Source organism: Marmota monax, unplaced genomic scaffold (assembly GCF_021218885.2).
Source record: "Marmota monax isolate L192 unplaced genomic scaffold, Marmota_monax_Labrador192_F-V1.1 WCK01_AAM20220418_F8-fsc00092, whole genome shotgun sequence".
Classification (NCBI taxonomy): Eukaryota; Metazoa; Chordata; class Mammalia; order Rodentia; family Sciuridae; genus Marmota; species Marmota monax.
Window position 1 is genome coordinate 879966 of NW_026692583.1, and position 17048 is coordinate 897013.

The window sequence follows — 17048 nt, forward strand, 5'->3', positions numbered from 1 at the left end:
AAGGGATGCTGTACTTTGTCGAATGCTTTTTCCGCATCTATCGAGATGATCATATGGTTCTTATTTTTAAGTCTATTGATGTGGTGAATAACATTTATTGATTTCCGTATATTGAACCAGCCTTGCATCCCAGGGATGAATCCTACTTGATCATGGTGTACAATTTTTTTTATATGTTTTTGTATCCGATTCGCCAGAATTTTATTGAGGATTTTTGCATCTAGGTTCATTAGAGATATTGGTCTGTAGTTTTCTTTCTTTGAAGTGTCTTTGTCTGGTTTAGGTATCAGGGTGATGTTGGCCTCATAGAATGAATTTGGAAGTTCTCCCTCCTTTTCTATTTCCTGAAGTAGCTTGAAAAGTATTGGTATTAGTTCTTCTTTAAAGGTTTTGTAAAATTCTGCTGTATACCCATCGGGACCTGGGCTTTTCTTAGTTGGTAGTCTTTTTATGGTTTCTTCTATCTCCTCAATTGATATTGGTCTGTTTAGGTTTTCTATATCCTCCTGACTCAATCTGGGCAGATCATATGACTTAAGAAATTTATCTATGCCTTCACTATCTTCTAATTTATTGGAGTATAAGGATTCAAAATAGTTTTTGATTATCTTCTGTATTTCTGAAGTGTCTGTTGTGATATTTCCTTTTTCATCCCGTATGCTAGTAATTTGAGTTCTCTCTCTTCTTCTCTTCACTAGCATCGCTAAGGGTCTGTCGATTTTGTTTATTTTTTCAAAGAACCAACTTTTAGTTTTGTCAATTTTTTCAATTGTTTCTTTTGTTTCGATTTCATTAATTTCAGCTCTGATTTTAATTATTTCTTGCCTTCTACTTCTTTTGCTGTTGTTTTGCTCTTCTTTTTCAAGGATTTTGAGATGAAGTATGAGATCATTTATTTGTTGGTTTTTTCTTTTTTTAAGGAATGAACTCCAAGCAATGAATTTTCCTCTTAGAACTGCTTTCAATGTGTCCCATAGATTCCGATATGTTGTGTCTGTGTTTTCATTTATCTCTAAGAATTTTTTAATTTCCTCCTTGATGTCTTCTATAACCCATTGATCATTCAGTAACCTATTGTTCATTCTCCAATTGATGTATGCTTTTTCCTTCCTTCTTTAATCGTTGATTTTCAGTTTCATTCCATTATGATCAGATAAGATGCATGGTAATATCTCTACTCCTTTATATTGTCTAAGAGTTGCCCTGTGACATAATATATGATCTATTTTTGAGAAGGATCCATGTGCTGCTGAGAAAAAAGTGTAACTGCTTGATGTTGGGTGGTATACTCTATATATGTCAATTAGGTCTAGGTTATTAATAGTGTTATTGAGTTCTATAGTTTCCTTATTCAACTTTTGTTTGGAAGATCTGTCCAGTGGCGAGAGAGGTGTGTTGAAGTCTCCCATGATTATGGTGTGGTGGTCTATTAGACTCTTGAACTTGAGAAGAGTTTGTTTGACGAACATAGCTGCACCATTGTTTGGGGCATAAATATTTATGATTGTTATGTCTTGTTGGTGTATGGTTCCCTTAAGCAGTATGTAGTGTCCCTCTTTATCTCTTTTGATTAACTTTGGCTTGAAATCTATTTTATTTGATATGAGTATGGACACGCCTGCTTGTTTCCGAAGTCCATATGAGTGATATGATTTTTCCCAACCTTTCACCTTCAGCCTATGTATGTCTTTCCCTATCAAATGCGTCTCCTGTAGGCAGCATATTGTTGGGTCTTGTTTTGTGATCCATTCTACTAGCCTGTGTCTCTTAATTGGTGAGTTTAAGCCATTAACATTTAGGGTTATTATTGAGATATGGGTTGTTCTTCCAGCCATATTTGTTTATTTCTGTTACTAAACATTGTTTGTTTTCCTCTTTGATTATTTCCCCCCCCCTTTACTGTCCTACCTCCCACTGTTGGTTTTCATTGTTATTTTCCATTTCCTCTTCCTGTAATACTTTGGCGAGGATGTTTTGAAGAGATGGTTTTCTAGCTGCGAATTCTTTAAACTTTTGTTTATCGTGGAAGGTTTTAATTTCATTCTCCATCCTGAAGCTTAATTTCGCTGGATACACAATTCTTGGTTGGAACCCATTTTCTTTCAGTGTTTGAAATATGTTATTCCAGGATCTTCTAGCTTTCAGAGTCTGTGTTGAAAGATCAGCTGTTATCCTGATTGGCTTGCCCCTAAATGTAATCTGCTTCCTTTCTCTTGTAGCTTTTAAAATTCTCTCCTTATTCTGTATGTTGGGCATCTTCATTATAATGTGTCTAGGTGTGGATCTCTTATGATTTTGCACATTCGGCGTCCTGTAGGCTTCTAGGATTTGGGATTCTGTCTCATTCTTCAAGTCTGGGAAGTTTTCTTGTATTATTTCATTGAATAGACTGCTCATTCCTTTGGTTTGGAGCTCTGTACCTTCCTGTATCCCAATGACTCTTAAGTTTGGTCTCTTAATGTTATCCCATATTTCTTGGATGTTCTGCTCATGGTTTCTTAACAGTCTCGCTGAGCTGTCTATGTTCTTTTCCAGTTGAAATACTTTGTCTTCATTGTCTGATGTTCTATCTTCTAAGTGTTCTACTCTGTTGGTAGTATTCTCCATTGAGTTTTTAAGTTGGTTTATTGCTTCCTGCATTTCTAGGATTTCTGATTGCTTGTTTTTTATAACCTCTATCTCCCTGTATAGTTGATCCTTTGCTTCCTGGATTTGTTTGCGTAATTCGTTGTCGAAGTGATCTTTCATTGTCTGATTTTGCTGTTTAATGTCTTCCTTGATACTCCAGATCATCTGAAGCATGTATATCCTGAATTCTTTATCTGACATTCCATCTGCTGCAGCTGTTACCTCTTCTAAAGTTGCGTTGACCTGCATTGCTTGTGGTCCTTTCTTTCCTTGTCTTTTCATACTGCTTGCGTATCTTTCCTGCAGGTGCGGGCAGCGGCTCTGCTCTCTCCTTATTCCAATTGGGGTGTCGTGGCTACCACGCCGGCAGGTCACTGGGCCTGTTCTGGGAGCTGGTGGCGGCTCTGTTCTGCCCCTACTCCAATTGGGGTGACGTGTCTGTCGTACCAGCAGGCCACTGGGCCTGTCCCGCTGGTCGGTCGCAGATCTGCCCACCTTTCGGGCACGGGTGGAGGCTCTGCTTTGCCCCTACTCCAATTGGGGTGTCGTGACTACCCCGCCTGCAGGACGCTGGGTCTGTTCCTGGCAAGGGAGGTGACTCTGCTCTATCACTACTCCAATTAGGGTGGTGTTTGTACCACGCCGGCAGGCTCCTGGGCCTGATCCGCCGGTCTGTTGTAGGTCTGCCTACCTTGAAGGCGCGGGCGGCGGATCTGCCCTGCCCCTCCTACCACGCCTGCGGACCCCTGGGCCTGATCTGCAGGTTGATCACTGGTCTGCTCACCCTGCGGGCACGGGTGGCGGTTCCGCTCCGCCCCCACTCCAATTGGGGTCACGTGACCACCACACCGGCAGGGCCTGATCCGGGCGTGGGATAAGGATCTGCTCTGCCCCTACTCGAGTTGGGGTGACGTGTGTACCACACTGGCAGGCCACTGGGCCTGACCCGCCAGGCTGTCACAGGTCTGTTTACCTTGCAAGCGCGAAGGGCGGCTCTGCCCTGCCCCTCCTACCACGCCCATGTACTACTGGGTCGTGGGTCTGCCCACCTGGCGGGTGTGGGTGGCGGCTCCGCTCCGCCCCCTCTCCAATTGGGGTCACGCGGTCACCACGCTAGCGAGCCGCTGGGCCTGCTCCGGGGGCTGGCGGCGGCCCGGCTCCTTCCCTCTGGCTCGAGGACAAATTGAGGAGACTCGGGTGACTGAGCCTCACCCCCCTTACCAGGAGACCAACTGCTTATGTCACCGCATGTATTGATGAAGATCTCTCCTCCACCGCTTTCTGCTGACTTCAGATCTCTGCCATGTTGGTATCCTATGCGAATGGCAGCATTTCATTCCCCTTGCCGGGCAACCCAAGCAATGGGTGAGTCCTGACCAGCCCTCAGCAGGACCCGGACCGAGACACAGTTTCCGCGGGCTCCTAGCCCCGGTCCAGGGAAGTTCCGGGAGCCGGAACTCGGCCGCTCCGTGCTCGGTGTAAGCTCCTATAAGTGTAAGCTCCAAGAAGCAGCCCCCGCGGGCTCAGTTCCGGGAGCCGGAATTCGGCTTCTTAGTGCTTGGTGTATGCTCTGATAGTAGCAGGGTCCAAGAAGCAGCCTCCGCGGGCTCCGCAGCCCTGAGCCAGGGCGGTTCCGGGACGGTTCCGGGAGCCGGAACTCAGCCGCTCCGTGCTCGGTGTAAGCTCCTATAAGTGTAAGCTCCAAGAAGCAGTCCCCGCGGGCTCAGTTCCGGGAGCTGGAATTCGGCTTCTTGGTGCTTGGTATTTGCTCTGATAGTAGCAGGGTCCAAGAAGCAGCCTCCGCAGGCTCCGCAGCCCTGAGCCAGGGCGGTTCCGGGACGGTTCCGGGAGCCGGAACTCGGCCGCCCCGCGCTCCGTGTTCACTCCTATAAGATCAGATTTTAAGAAGCACCCAGGCGCTGAACCCTAGCAATTTGTCTGCGAGCCACAGGCGAATTGCAGCCTGAAATTACCTGTTCTATGGCTGAATGAGCTGCGGTCAGTCAAAAACAGGTGTGGTGATGTCAGTTTACCAACATGGTGGCTGCTGGCCTCCTCTGTGGTCTGACCGGTGTGGAGAACCGAGATGGACCGCTTCCTTCCCCCGTCTCGAACCCAGAATTCAGCCCTGAGTGCGGTGCTTGCGCATCTGGCAGAAGCTGCAGCGCTGTAACCCTGCGTCTCTATCCCAGCGCGCGTTGCAGACTCTAGCCGCGGGGCGATTTGCTGAATAAGCAGTGTTACCCTCCGTGCAACAAACCTCTCGCGTTTGAGTCCCCGTAGCCGATCCTCGTGCGATGGAAATCCTTCCTCCAGGTTCCGGCGCACCCCACTATTGCTGGAAATTCCTAACAAGATATCCTTTAGCCGTCCTGACTTGTCATACTCCCACACAGTGAAGCAGCACACGGGGGTAATGCACTCCCCTCGCCACCATCTTCCGCATCAGCCTGTTTTGTTTTAAAATAGACTAACCCCCAAGAAGGCAACAGCAGCACAATATATAAAAATACATATAACAAAGCAAATTCTTCTTCATTCTTAGACTGTTTTACTTCATTTTTTATAAAATAAAATTAAACACCTCTCGCTATATAATGGTCTTTAAAACTTCCCCATAGAAGTACATAAAGAACGTGACCCCCTTTTGTGTCTTGAGAATGCACAGCTGTCTACACCAATCAGCCACCTCTCCAGACCTCTATTTCTCACACAGGAAAACCAAAATGAACCTCGGCTTGCCTTTTTTCCTTTAAATGACTGGCTTTTCCCCAACCTCCTCAATAACTTGAATTTGCTCATTGAATTTAAGTTCATTTAGTTACATTATTCAAAACTAAACCATGGTGGCAAATAAAATGTAAATAATTCTAAGGCAATACATCTACTTTATTGTTCCCTACTCACAGGGATTATTGAAGTCATTGATTAATCAGCCTTGTATCAAAATTGTACAGTATATTAAACTCATGTCAATATTCAGAGGCAATCATCAGAGGGCTCAAGGACTTGGGGGCCTTGCAAACAATTCTGTGCATTTTCTCTGAGTGTCAGAAAAAGAGGAGAGAGATGAGGCCCTATGACGCCATCAAGCTACTGGGACAGCCAGGCCCCCCAGGCTCCTGTCCACGGGATACAGCCCTGGAGCCCTCCGGAACCTCCGTACCACCATGCAGGTGGACTTCTGCTCTTCCTCAGGCCCTGGCAGCCCAAAGGTCTCTCAGGGTGTCCTCTCATGTTTGCAGATATGCTCCCGATGGAAAGGTGACAGACACGCCTTCTTGTCACTCAACCTAGAGAAGGTGAACAATGTGGCCAGCTGGAGCAAAGCATCAGGGGACAGGAGAAAGCCAGAAGGATCAGCTCAGCCCAGCGCCTCTGAGGTTCTGGGCTCTGCCTCCTGCTTTGGCTCAGCTACCTCTGGCTGAGCAGCCTCCAGCCTCCCCCCAACCTCTTGGAGGACCTGCCTCTTCCTGGCACTTCTGTCTCTAATGCATTTGTGACAGAGAGGATTAATGAGTGTTAGTGACCCCCATTTTCTCCTCCCTCAGACCCTCCACTGCTTCTCTTGAAGGGGGAAGGGTCTGCCATCCATCCCTAGGCCTTATGCAAGGATAGAGGGACAGATGGAAAGACAGACAGCTGGCAATGAGGTGGAGATACACATACATGGATAGACAGAAACAGTACAGAGGGACAGAGAGAGGAGCAGCCAGATAGGGAGAGGGCAGAGGCAGGCCTGGCCAGAGAGGAAGTATTCTCCACCTCAAAGAGAAGGGTGGAACTGTGAAGGATGGAGCCCTGGCAGCCACCAGATGGGAACTGAGGAGGCAAAGTCGGGTGGGGGTGGAGGCAGTGCTTTGAAAGTCACTATGAGTTGGTGACCTGGAGTCCTTTGGACATCTTAGGAAAGTCCAGGCTGGGTCAGTATCCTGTTTTACTCCATTGGGCCATAGGACTGGCTTCCGCAAAGGCCACAGAGCTCAGTGGTGAGACAGTCACAGGGATGAGAAGGCGGCGGCTTCTTGCTTCTGCTGCGGTTGGTTCTGTTAGCTAGCATTACGCAGGGCTGCAGGAGGAAGGAGGGGACACTGATGACAAGGAAGCCCAACTATGTGGTCACACTGGCCACCATGCTCCCATGAGACCCAGGCAGGTCGCTGAGCAGCAATGCCATATTTCAGCTGTCTCCATGCCACTGGCTGCAATTCACCTGCACAGTGACTTCTGCCATGTCTGCCAGAGCCCCCAAGCCCAGCTGCTGCTATTCCTGCCCAGTGCCTCGCAAGCCAACTCTGCCCAGAGCTTTCCACGGGAACAGTTCTCTGCTCATATACACAGAGCATTCTTACCAGGCCCCAGAGGGACCTACACAACCAGGGCAGAAAGTCGGGGATCTTCTTGGCTCCAACTTCTGCAAATGACCAAGGCAAACTAGACTAGCAAAGAATGAATCATGTGAACTTGTAAAACGAAACTATTCAAAGGTGCACGTCCTCCTCAGGGATGGCCGGCTCTAGATGTTCCTCGCCCCCAGGCTGACCCCTCCCATGGGAACAGCTGTCTTTCCTCCTAGCTCCCCCAGGGGTCCTGCAAAGACTCTCCTGCTCCACAGGGCTTCCTGCTGGCTGGAACAAGAAGGAGAACTCACAGTGCAGCCTTCAGCAGGCGTCCTGCTTAGAAACACACGGGCTAAAATTCCCTCACAGGCCACAGGTTGAGACACTTGTCGCGTTGCATGTAGTTAGGAGCGTGGGTCACTTTGGGTACAGTCTGGCAGCATGGAGGGAGAAAGAGACATGGCTAAATGTTCTCCACAGGCAACAGCAGGACTTGTGGGATCTGGGGTGAACAAGTGAGTCAGGGAGGGATGGGGAAGTGAAAACAAGGCCAAGCAACACAGCGCAGGGTAGGGCCCCAGAGCAGCAGCCATGGGGCTCCCAGGGACAGCACTGGCCAGGAGCTCCAGAACAGAAAGTCTACCATTCCACAAGAAGTTACTACACGCACACAGAACCCCCCACTGCTGCAAACCTATGTGCAGAACATGCGCACATGCACGCACATGGCATAAGTCTGCAGAATCAAGAATCAAGCACGGCAGCACTGTCCCTAAGAGGCAAAAACACCATTTTGAGGGACCCCAAGAAGTGGAGATGCTCTGTGTCCCAGCCTCCAAAATAATGGGATTTCCCCCTCGCATGAGGAATTGAGGGTCACACTTATTTTATTTCAATTATAAAGGAAACGGTGATGAATTTACCAAATAGCAAAAATGTAACCACTCATTCAATTTGGCATATATCACAAAGAATAAAATGTGGTGAGTGTCTTTTTTAATATTTATTTTAGTTTCCAGTGGACACAACATCTTTGTTTGTATGTGGTGCTGAGAATCGAACCCGGGCCGCACGCATGCCAGGTGAGCGCACTACCGCTTGAGCCACATCCCCAGCCTGGTGAGTGTCCTTATTAAAAAGAAAAATGAACATCCAGTCCAAAAAGTTATGCTGTATATAAGACACACAACTAAGGCACAATGACCCAAAGTTTAAAAGGAATGACTCCAACAGTCCAGAAGAGACAGGGGAAGTCTGGGAAAGAAGGTATTAAAGGGCTGGCCTTGCAAAAACTAAAGCACATGATGAAGGTGCAATATGTAAGATTTGCTACTTGGGGGATATATGTGTAGCTCCGTGGTAAAATGTCACACCTGACGTGCGGGGCCCTGGGTTCAAATCCCAGTAGCATGGCATTAAAAGAAAAAAAAGAGAGAGAGAGAGAGAGCATTGTTATTTGAATAGAAATAGATCCAGATACGTAGAGAATTTGATTTGTAATGCAACTGGCATCTGCAATTTGTGGAGAAAAGATTTAATAAGTGCTAATAGGTTGTTAATTTGGCTACCATCTGGGGGAAATTTTTGTTAATTCTTTACCACATTCCTTAGCAAAAAAATAAAAATAAATAAATTGTGTTTGTATCAAAGATTTAAACATAAAAAACAAAAAGCAGAAGCCAGGAGTAGTGGTGCACGCCTGTAATCCCAGTGACTCACGAGGTGCAGGCCAGCCTCAGCATCTTAGTGAGACCCCGTCTCACAGTACAAAATAAAAAAGGCTGGGCATGTGGCACAGCGGTAGAGTGCTTGCCTAGCATATGTGGGGCCCTGGGTTTCATCTCCAGCATCACACACACACAAAATAAAAAATTTTTTAAAAAAGCTATGGAAGAAAATGGTGGGGAGTGTTCCATCTACAGAAGATGAGTGACGCACATCACAGTCTTCCACACAGAGGGAAATGATGATGTCACCAAAGCAAAACAAAAAGGACGCAGACTTGAACGCACTGATATTAACAGTGATACTGAAAGCTTCACTAACTGAATAAAACTGATGACAGCATGGGCACAGAATGCCATCATTTCCTGGGAAAATCAGGAGTGCACCTTCCCTAGGGAGCACAGGCAGGAATACCCCAGAAGACGCACACCAGCAATGGCTGCTGTGGGCAGGAGACTGGGGGTCAGGAATGAGAGGCGAGCTAGATGCTTAATTGTGGTTGGTATTTCTCTGATACGCATATATAACACCTTTCCCTAAAACCAAAATCACAAAAAAGGTAGTTTCAATAGATAAACATTATCTTAGGCAGACACAACGAAGATGTGACACTGGTTCCATCAATGTAGAACTGAGGCAGACACCAGTGAACAGGCAAAGACAGGGATTTCTCACACCTAAGAGGCCCAATTGGAAAGAAAACCCTGATAGGTGAACAGCGAACCGCAGAGACTCAGAAATCAACCAAACCAGAAGCACAGGGGACAGTTCCCTTAAGTACATGCTAGATGAAGCAGAAACATGCAAAGTCAGGACAATTAACAAGTCTAACAGATCCACTGGGGTGTTGCTTCCTTTTTCGCTGCAGTCTAAGAACCCAAACTTTTAAGGATGTTGTCAGAGACGGGGATGCACACCCCTCTGTTTCATCTTCTAGTCAAGCTACTGCCACGCTCTCAGGGGCGGTTCTACTGTACTCTTCCTGTTAGCATGCTCCCAGTGCTTTCCAGCCCCTTTATTCTTAGCCTCTGGTGCCACCCCTTTTTAGAAGTCTCTTATGTTCAACACATAATTATGGTGTTTGTAATTCCACCTGAAAATGTCCATAGACAGCAGAATTCTAACTCATCCACATTCACTGTGATAAATGGGACTCTTAGACGCACACCTGCCAGTCCGTTTTATACATTCCCATTTTTCCCTTTCCCTGATGTTCACAGGGTCGAGTGAGCTTCTTGGTAAGCAACGCAGAGAACCCAGTTCTTTCAGATCCTACAGGTGGCCCACAGTGAACACCGGGAGTCAGACGGCTGGTCTACTGGTCAAATATCTGGTTTGTTCCCACAAGATCTTAGAAACAGGACTTATCACTTGGAGTAAGTCTCTGTGGATCTTGACCTTGTCTCAGGAAGGGGACAGGGCACCCAGGGGTGAAAGAGTAGTACCAGAGGTAAAAACAACATTTTGAGAACAGACAGGAAGAAGGCTCAACATGGCTGATTTAAACACAAAGAGATTGACCTCTCTTGTGCTCCAGGCAAGTAAAGTGGGACACAGAAATTAAACGAGAAAGCACAAAACCAGGTGATGAATAGGTTTATTTGAGCAACCGGAAACAGCTCAATCCAGCAGTGGGGAGCTTACCCCAATGTTATAGCCAGAACACCTCCTCTGTAACCAGAAGACAGACTCAATTGTAGATCTACTGTCTTGCATTCACAGGGTCCATTCTCCCCACTTCCAGCCAGCTCCCTCTGACACGCCTACAGACTTTAACGAGCTGGTTGCGTTAACTCTTGTCCGGTAGGAGAACCCAGCCCAACTGAGTCCTGCGTGATATCACAGGCACACGTACCTTTTCATTACATGTCAGCGTTTTTCTTTCTTCACCATAGCACAGCCCTTTTTTCTTCCATTTATTATATCCATGTCAGTCAGCTTTCATTACTCTATCGAATACCTAAGATACTCAATTTACAAAAAGAAAAAGCTTGCGGGTGGAGAGGTTTCCGTCCACGGTGGCCTGGCTGGCTGCTCCCGGGAGACAATGCATCATGGTGGAGTGCAGGATGGGGCAAGCTCACGTGGCTGGCAAGCAAGACACGGAAGAGGAGGTCCAGAACCCCCTGTGAGGAATGGGCTCCAATGATCTGAAGACCTCTCTCTGGGCCCCACCATCTCCCATTAGTGCCCCAGCTTGGGACAAGTCTTTAACACATGGACCATTGGGGAAGCACTTAAGATCCAAACTTGAACAACAGCCATCATTTGCTGTGGTTTCAGGTCCCACCTTTGTCTAAGTCCTCCTAATGACTGGCTATGTGGCTCTATTGGCCACTTCCCCCAACAGTGTGCCTCATCTATGAAAGCCACAGAGTAAACCAAGTCCTCTCCTAAAACACACATGCATCCAGGAACACTGTATCTTTATACTACTGAAGGTCCAGACCTCCCTACGCCATCCACAGAGCCTAGGTTTTCAACCTCTCTAAATGCAACCATCCCTCCGTAACTCATGTGAAGACTTGGACCAAGGCCAGCCAAGAGCTGAGCAGAAGGAGAGTCAGTCTAAGTGAACCTGTTTCCAGAAGCATTATTTAGCAAGTACAAATGGCAGGGTACACACCAAACACTCTATACAGTATAAAGTCACCTATAAGAGGAATCTACATCGGTGCATTTTCTCTAAAAACATACTTAAGTGCACAGGCTGCATCTTGAATAGTGGCTTGGGCATAAGTCATCTTTCATGTAGACTGACACCAAAGTCATGCCAGCATATGTTTGCACATAGGCCCTGGGATCTGTGGGTTGTTCATGTGTCTTCACTTTAAAGCTTTGAAATGTGGGAATGATTAAAATCGAGAATTAATTAAAATGTGGGAATAATTAAAACATGCAGTTTGCACATTTTAATTTACTGAACTTTAAGATTGAATGTGCATCCATGTGTATGGTGCGGAGGGTGGAAGCCGAGCCCATGCATAACTAGGCAGGCACTCCACCAGCAAGCCCATTTCACCTTATTTAAGATCATAAAGTTATTCACCTTATGTTCGCAGGGTTGGTAACAGAGGTCTTTGGGGGTCTGGGTAAACTTGGCTCAGAGCCCTGCAAGTCCTGTGGCCTGCAGAAGCTGGATGCTCTCCCAGACTCCTGGTTCCTTGGAGCTTGGTCTGTGGCGCCCTTGGCTCAGACGTTGAGGTGCACTCTGCCCCTCGTCAGCCTGCACGCAGCAGTCTGTCTGCATTCTCCCCGGCTCCCTGAGAAAAACCCCCGCCAGAAGCCCAACTCCAGGGAAAGGTTTTTTGCTTGTTTCCTACATGTTCACAGGAAAGCTTGACGCGCTGACCTCCCCACTGGTCCCCTTGTGCTCCCTTTCCAATCACAGGTGCCCAAGAGGGCCTCCCCCCCTCCGTCAACTGCAACACTCCAGCCCTCCCCCCAAATTTCAATGCCCTCACCCACTGCAGCACTCAGCACAAGAAAACTCCAATAAACGTCTCATCTCCTCAAAAAGGCAACAGGAGTAATAACAATACTAGGGATTTTATATATGCTTATTTGGTTCTATTATCCTGAGCTGAGGCTTTTCAAAGCCATTTTATAGGTGTGACACATGAGGCTCCAGAAAGCTGGGACCTGCGTGAGGTCAGGGTGGGTACTGGGCCACCTGCTCATTCCTGCCTCCGTCCCAAGTCCGTCTGGCCTTGGCTGGCTGTCACATCTGGCTCTGGCCCCGCAGTGGTGCCAGGCCTGGCATCTCTTCCTGGGCTGATTTTATGACTAGGTGTTTTTTCCCCTGCTTCGGAAACATGCTCTCTATTCACATCTTCTTTGCCCAAATCTCTGAGAGTAACAGCAAATTGCACAATGCTTAATACAGCTTAAAATTCTTCAGAAGAGCACCAAGAGTTAGAAGGTCCCTTAGCTTCATGGCCATGCTGACGCGACACAAAGGAACTCAGGCAATTTCTGCTGCCTATTCCCTGAAGGCAGACCATCTGAAAGTGGGGCTCTTCGATGGATCTCTGCCCATCTTAGATGTGAGAAGCTGCAGAGTCACTCAGGATCCCTCTCCCACCCAAATCTTAGCAGAACCTCTCCTTCCTGTTCCCCTGAGAAGGCTTATGACCATGTTAGCTGAGACCAGAACACAGACTTCACTCTGGCAGCTGGTGGCTTCCAGACTATGGTCAGCAAGCATGGTCCACACTTCACCACGAGCGAGTCACAGTCAGAAGGGACAAGAGCAGGGCTCAGGGGGCAAGGCAGGCCCACCGGCACCAGGCAGGTAACAGAAATGACAGGACAGATCAGAGAACGAGTCTGTTGCCAACACTTTAAGCTGGTTGAACTAGATGTGAAATCCAGGGTACAATGTACACACCAACCCACACCCCAGCCCCATGATGACCACTGAGTCCACACAACTACACGTCAAGCACAGAACCCTGTTATAAAGTGATTTTATTAAATTGATTTGGACATACTGTAGGTCAAATAATATTTTCTGAAGATAACAATTATGGACTTTAAAGCTTGACATAAAATTAGTAGCTTCAAAAGTGTTAGTCATATTCCCCAGCAACAGCATGATAAAATAATTCAACTATGTAGAAATATAGAACTCTAGGACTAGCTGGAAACTCGGAAATCATTTAGCCTAATATCCTCATTTTGTGAGAAAACTAGACTCAAAGATCAAGCGATCTGCCCAAGCTCACATACCTAATAGTAATAAAACTAGAAATCAAACCAATTTTTCCTAAAAACTAAAATTCTATCAATGATATTTCAACTGGCTCTCTATCAACTAAAAGTCTAGGCTTTTCTCTAATGCTCCACGCTACTGTGACATGAAGAGTGATAAGACACTACAGTAAACCGCAGTTGTGACTTCAGGCCTGGAAGGGGCTTCAGCAGATAACTAAAGCAGCCCTCTTCTTCACAAAAAGGAGGAAATACCTGTGAAGCAACTCAGCAAACTCTCAGCAGAGGCATACGGACTAAATTTATCTCCAAGTCCCACCTCTCACCTCATGGCCCACCCACTGAATCCTGTGCTCCTTTTAAATCTCCTTTATGCATGGAGGTTTTAGTTATGCAAAAACCCCTTCCAGCCAAACAGAAGAAACGAATTCAAACATGGAGGGAAAACCAAGCTCAGATACAGTATTTCCACGACTATCTTGAATTCATTTTCCAACTTAGACAGCTGACAGACACCACCAACCTGACCACCCATTTCAGAGCTTCAAAGATCCTAGTTTCCCCAAAGACTTCCTGAGCAAAAGGCCTGCCTGTGGGAAATCAATGACAGGAATGAGAAATGAGGAAAACATGGGTTGCTTTTTGTTCTTGTCATTGGGGACTTTTGGTCTTCTAAACATTCCTTGAGTTCCTCCACATGAGTTTTTAATATCTAGCAAAACAAATAAAACGTAACAGGCCTACAAAGTCTGGACACTGAGAGCTCAGCATCCCTCCCCCTCCCGCCACCGCCGCTACCTCCAGCGCCTGCCTTTTGTCTGCCAGGGCAGGCAGCACCCAGCGGCACCTGCGTGGTCCCACTGGTGCGCCACCTCTGTGCCTGCCCAGTCCCAGCTGCCCTCAGCAAGGCTCCCCGACCCTAGCTAATGCCCCCCACCCCCCACCTCTACATCACCACCCTAGTTTATTTTCTTCATAGCACTTAACCACTACCTCAGACTACATTTTTAATGTTCACTTGCTTATCATCTGTCTCCACCAGAAGTACACTCCACGAGAGCAGGGACCTCGTCTGTCGGATTCAGTGGCATTCCCAGCACCCAGCAGGTGTTCAATAAATTCTTGTCCAATGCACGAAGAATGAAAAGATGATGGACTGACAACAGACATCCATGCCTAGCAAGAGCTGGCACCTGACCCCCAATGGCTCCTACACAGTACTGCCCAAGGTGACAGAAACAGACACACATCCTTAGTGACCTCTCCCACCATCCCTTTCCTAAGGGCTCCCTGGCTTAGAGGGGCTCCCCACAGGGCATAAGGGAGCCTGCGGGTGCCTCTGGAGGGAAGACAAGCTCATACCTTGCTTTGCTTCTTTGTCCCTGCTATTTACATTCAGCTATTAAAAGAAAAAAAAAATTCAAGTTAAAAAATGTTGTGATGCAGCCACTAAGAAAATAAGTCTAACATATAGACACAGTGATTAGCAGAATCCACAACTAAAGAAAAGTCCCAGGGCATGTGTGTCTGCCAGTGATTTCTCTGAGGCCAAGTGAATGGATATTATGAGTTGCCTAAAATCTAAAATGAAATTTAATGCCACCTAGGAAGGGGTGGGGAATTATGGGTACTGTGAGGATGTGAGGTAAAGTGGGTTCAGAAGTCACGGGATATATGGAAAGCTACGTAGGGCTGTAATGTGGCAAGCTCAGAAATGCCAGAACACGATCTTAGCGGGAGCTGTCCATTTTCAAATGCATTGACCAGAAGGCTCGAGAGGAAGGAAGGAGAAAGAGCTCCTGAGAGGGATCATCTGGGATCACTTCTAAGCACAGCACAGACACAAGGTGACTTGGAGGCTGGCAATGCTCAGGAGTTCTGAGCAGTACTTCAATTATTGAGGCATCGTGGAGTTCCAGGATACAAAATCCACACCTGGGATGCAAGACAGCCCACCCGTCTTGGGCACATGCTCAGAAGGACTCCATATTCAAAGTCAAGCTGTGGGACACACCTGGTATGAATCAATGGATCAAAACCTCAACCTCACCTATGCCTCCTCAAAAAGAACATTCTGCTAGGGACTGCCGTGAATACTCCTTGGGTCAATGTAGGTACATACAGGGTTTCCTTCCTAGTGGCACTTATGGGTTTTAAGATTTTTTAATTCTTAGCAAAACATTTTATATAACTGATATTTTGAGATGGTTTCTCTCCTTGGTGTGGACTCTCTGATGGATGCAGAGGCTGGTACTCTGACTAAAGGCCTTCCCACACTCATCACATTTAAAAGGTTTCTCTCCTGTGTGTACCCTCTGGTGGATGCAGAGGCTGGAGCTCTGACTGAAGGCCTTCCCACACCCACAACACCTATAAGGTTTCTCTCCAGTGTGGACTCTCTGGTGGATGCAGAGGCTGGAGCTCTGACTGAAGGCCTTCCCACACTCATAACATTTATAAGGTTTCTCCCCGGTGTGGACTCTTTGATGCATGCAGAGGCTGGAGGTGTGCCTGAAGGCCTTCCCACACTCTTCACATTTGAAGGGTTTCTCTCCGGTGTGGACTCTCTGGTGCATGCAAAGGTTTGAACTGTTACTGAAGCCCCTTCCACACTCACTACAGACATAGGGTTTCTCGCCTGTATGAACTCTCATATGAATTTGAAGATGGGAGCTCCAATTGAAGGCTTTGCCACACTCATAACATTTATAGGGCTTCTCCACTGTGTGGATTTTCTTATGTCTATTAAGTTTTGTTGTGGTGCTAAAATCCTTACCACAATCATCACATTTATAGACCTTCTCTCCCGTGTGGTCTCGCCAATGAATGTGAAGTTCTGATATGTGAAAGAAACCCTTATCACACTTGTCACATTTGTGGGGCTTCTCGGCCGTGTGGATTTTCTGATGCATAAAGAGATCTGCTCTCTCAGAGAAAAATTCCCTACACATGGGGCACTTGTAGATCATTTTTCCTATTTGGTATCGTGATTTAGAGGAGAAAATTTCCTTACAACTACTACAGTTACAGGACTGCTACTTCATAGAGTCTCTTATTTGGCCATTCTGGCAGCCTATCTCAGGCTTAAGCTGCTGGGCAAGTTTAAGGTCGGCCTAAGCTTTTCCCTGCCTGTCTTTCTATGGAAGGTTTCTTCCTGCATAGTGTTCCTTACTCAGTGTTATTACCGATTATAAAGTGACATTGACTTCCACATGAATTCCATACTCTAACACAGAATTTCCTTTAGATCCTGAGTCGTCAACATTCCAAGGGGTGGCCAAGGTGCACGTGTCTTTAAGCCCCTGGAGTCTTCCTCTCATAGAGTAATCTTGTACTTCTCACGTCTAGAAAAGGACCGCACAGTGTGCACCCAGTTTTCGAGGGTGAGAGAGCACTGATGGTCATGAGCATCCGCAGCCTCCCCTACGACGGTCAGTACATCCTTCTGCTCCTGCACAGCTGCATAGCCTTTACAGTGAGCTCAGGTGTGGCGAGTCTTGCTCCTGGGAATTTCTACACAGGTAGCACACCAGTCTTCTGCAACAGAAACATAAATAAATACATTGAAAATGCCTCTTCTGTCCAGAAAACTGTTATTGATTGCATAATTATCTTTACATAAATGTGATAGCAATAACACAG

At 46.9% G+C, this 17048-nt stretch overlaps 1 long non-coding RNA gene across 7 annotated transcripts in view; it reads right to left on the minus strand.

The window, feature by feature from the left end:
* Positions 1 to 13146: 13146 nt before the first annotated feature.
* Positions 13147 to 17048, minus strand: part of LOC124093555 (uncharacterized) — a 34474-nt gene continuing 30572 nt past the window's right edge. For all 7 annotated transcript variants that reach the window (XR_006851996.2, XR_006852000.1, XR_006851994.2 and 4 more), the window contains one exon: positions 13147 to 16943. This is a non-coding gene — a long non-coding RNA (uncharacterized LOC124093555). The remainder of the gene's footprint in view (positions 16944 to 17048) is intronic.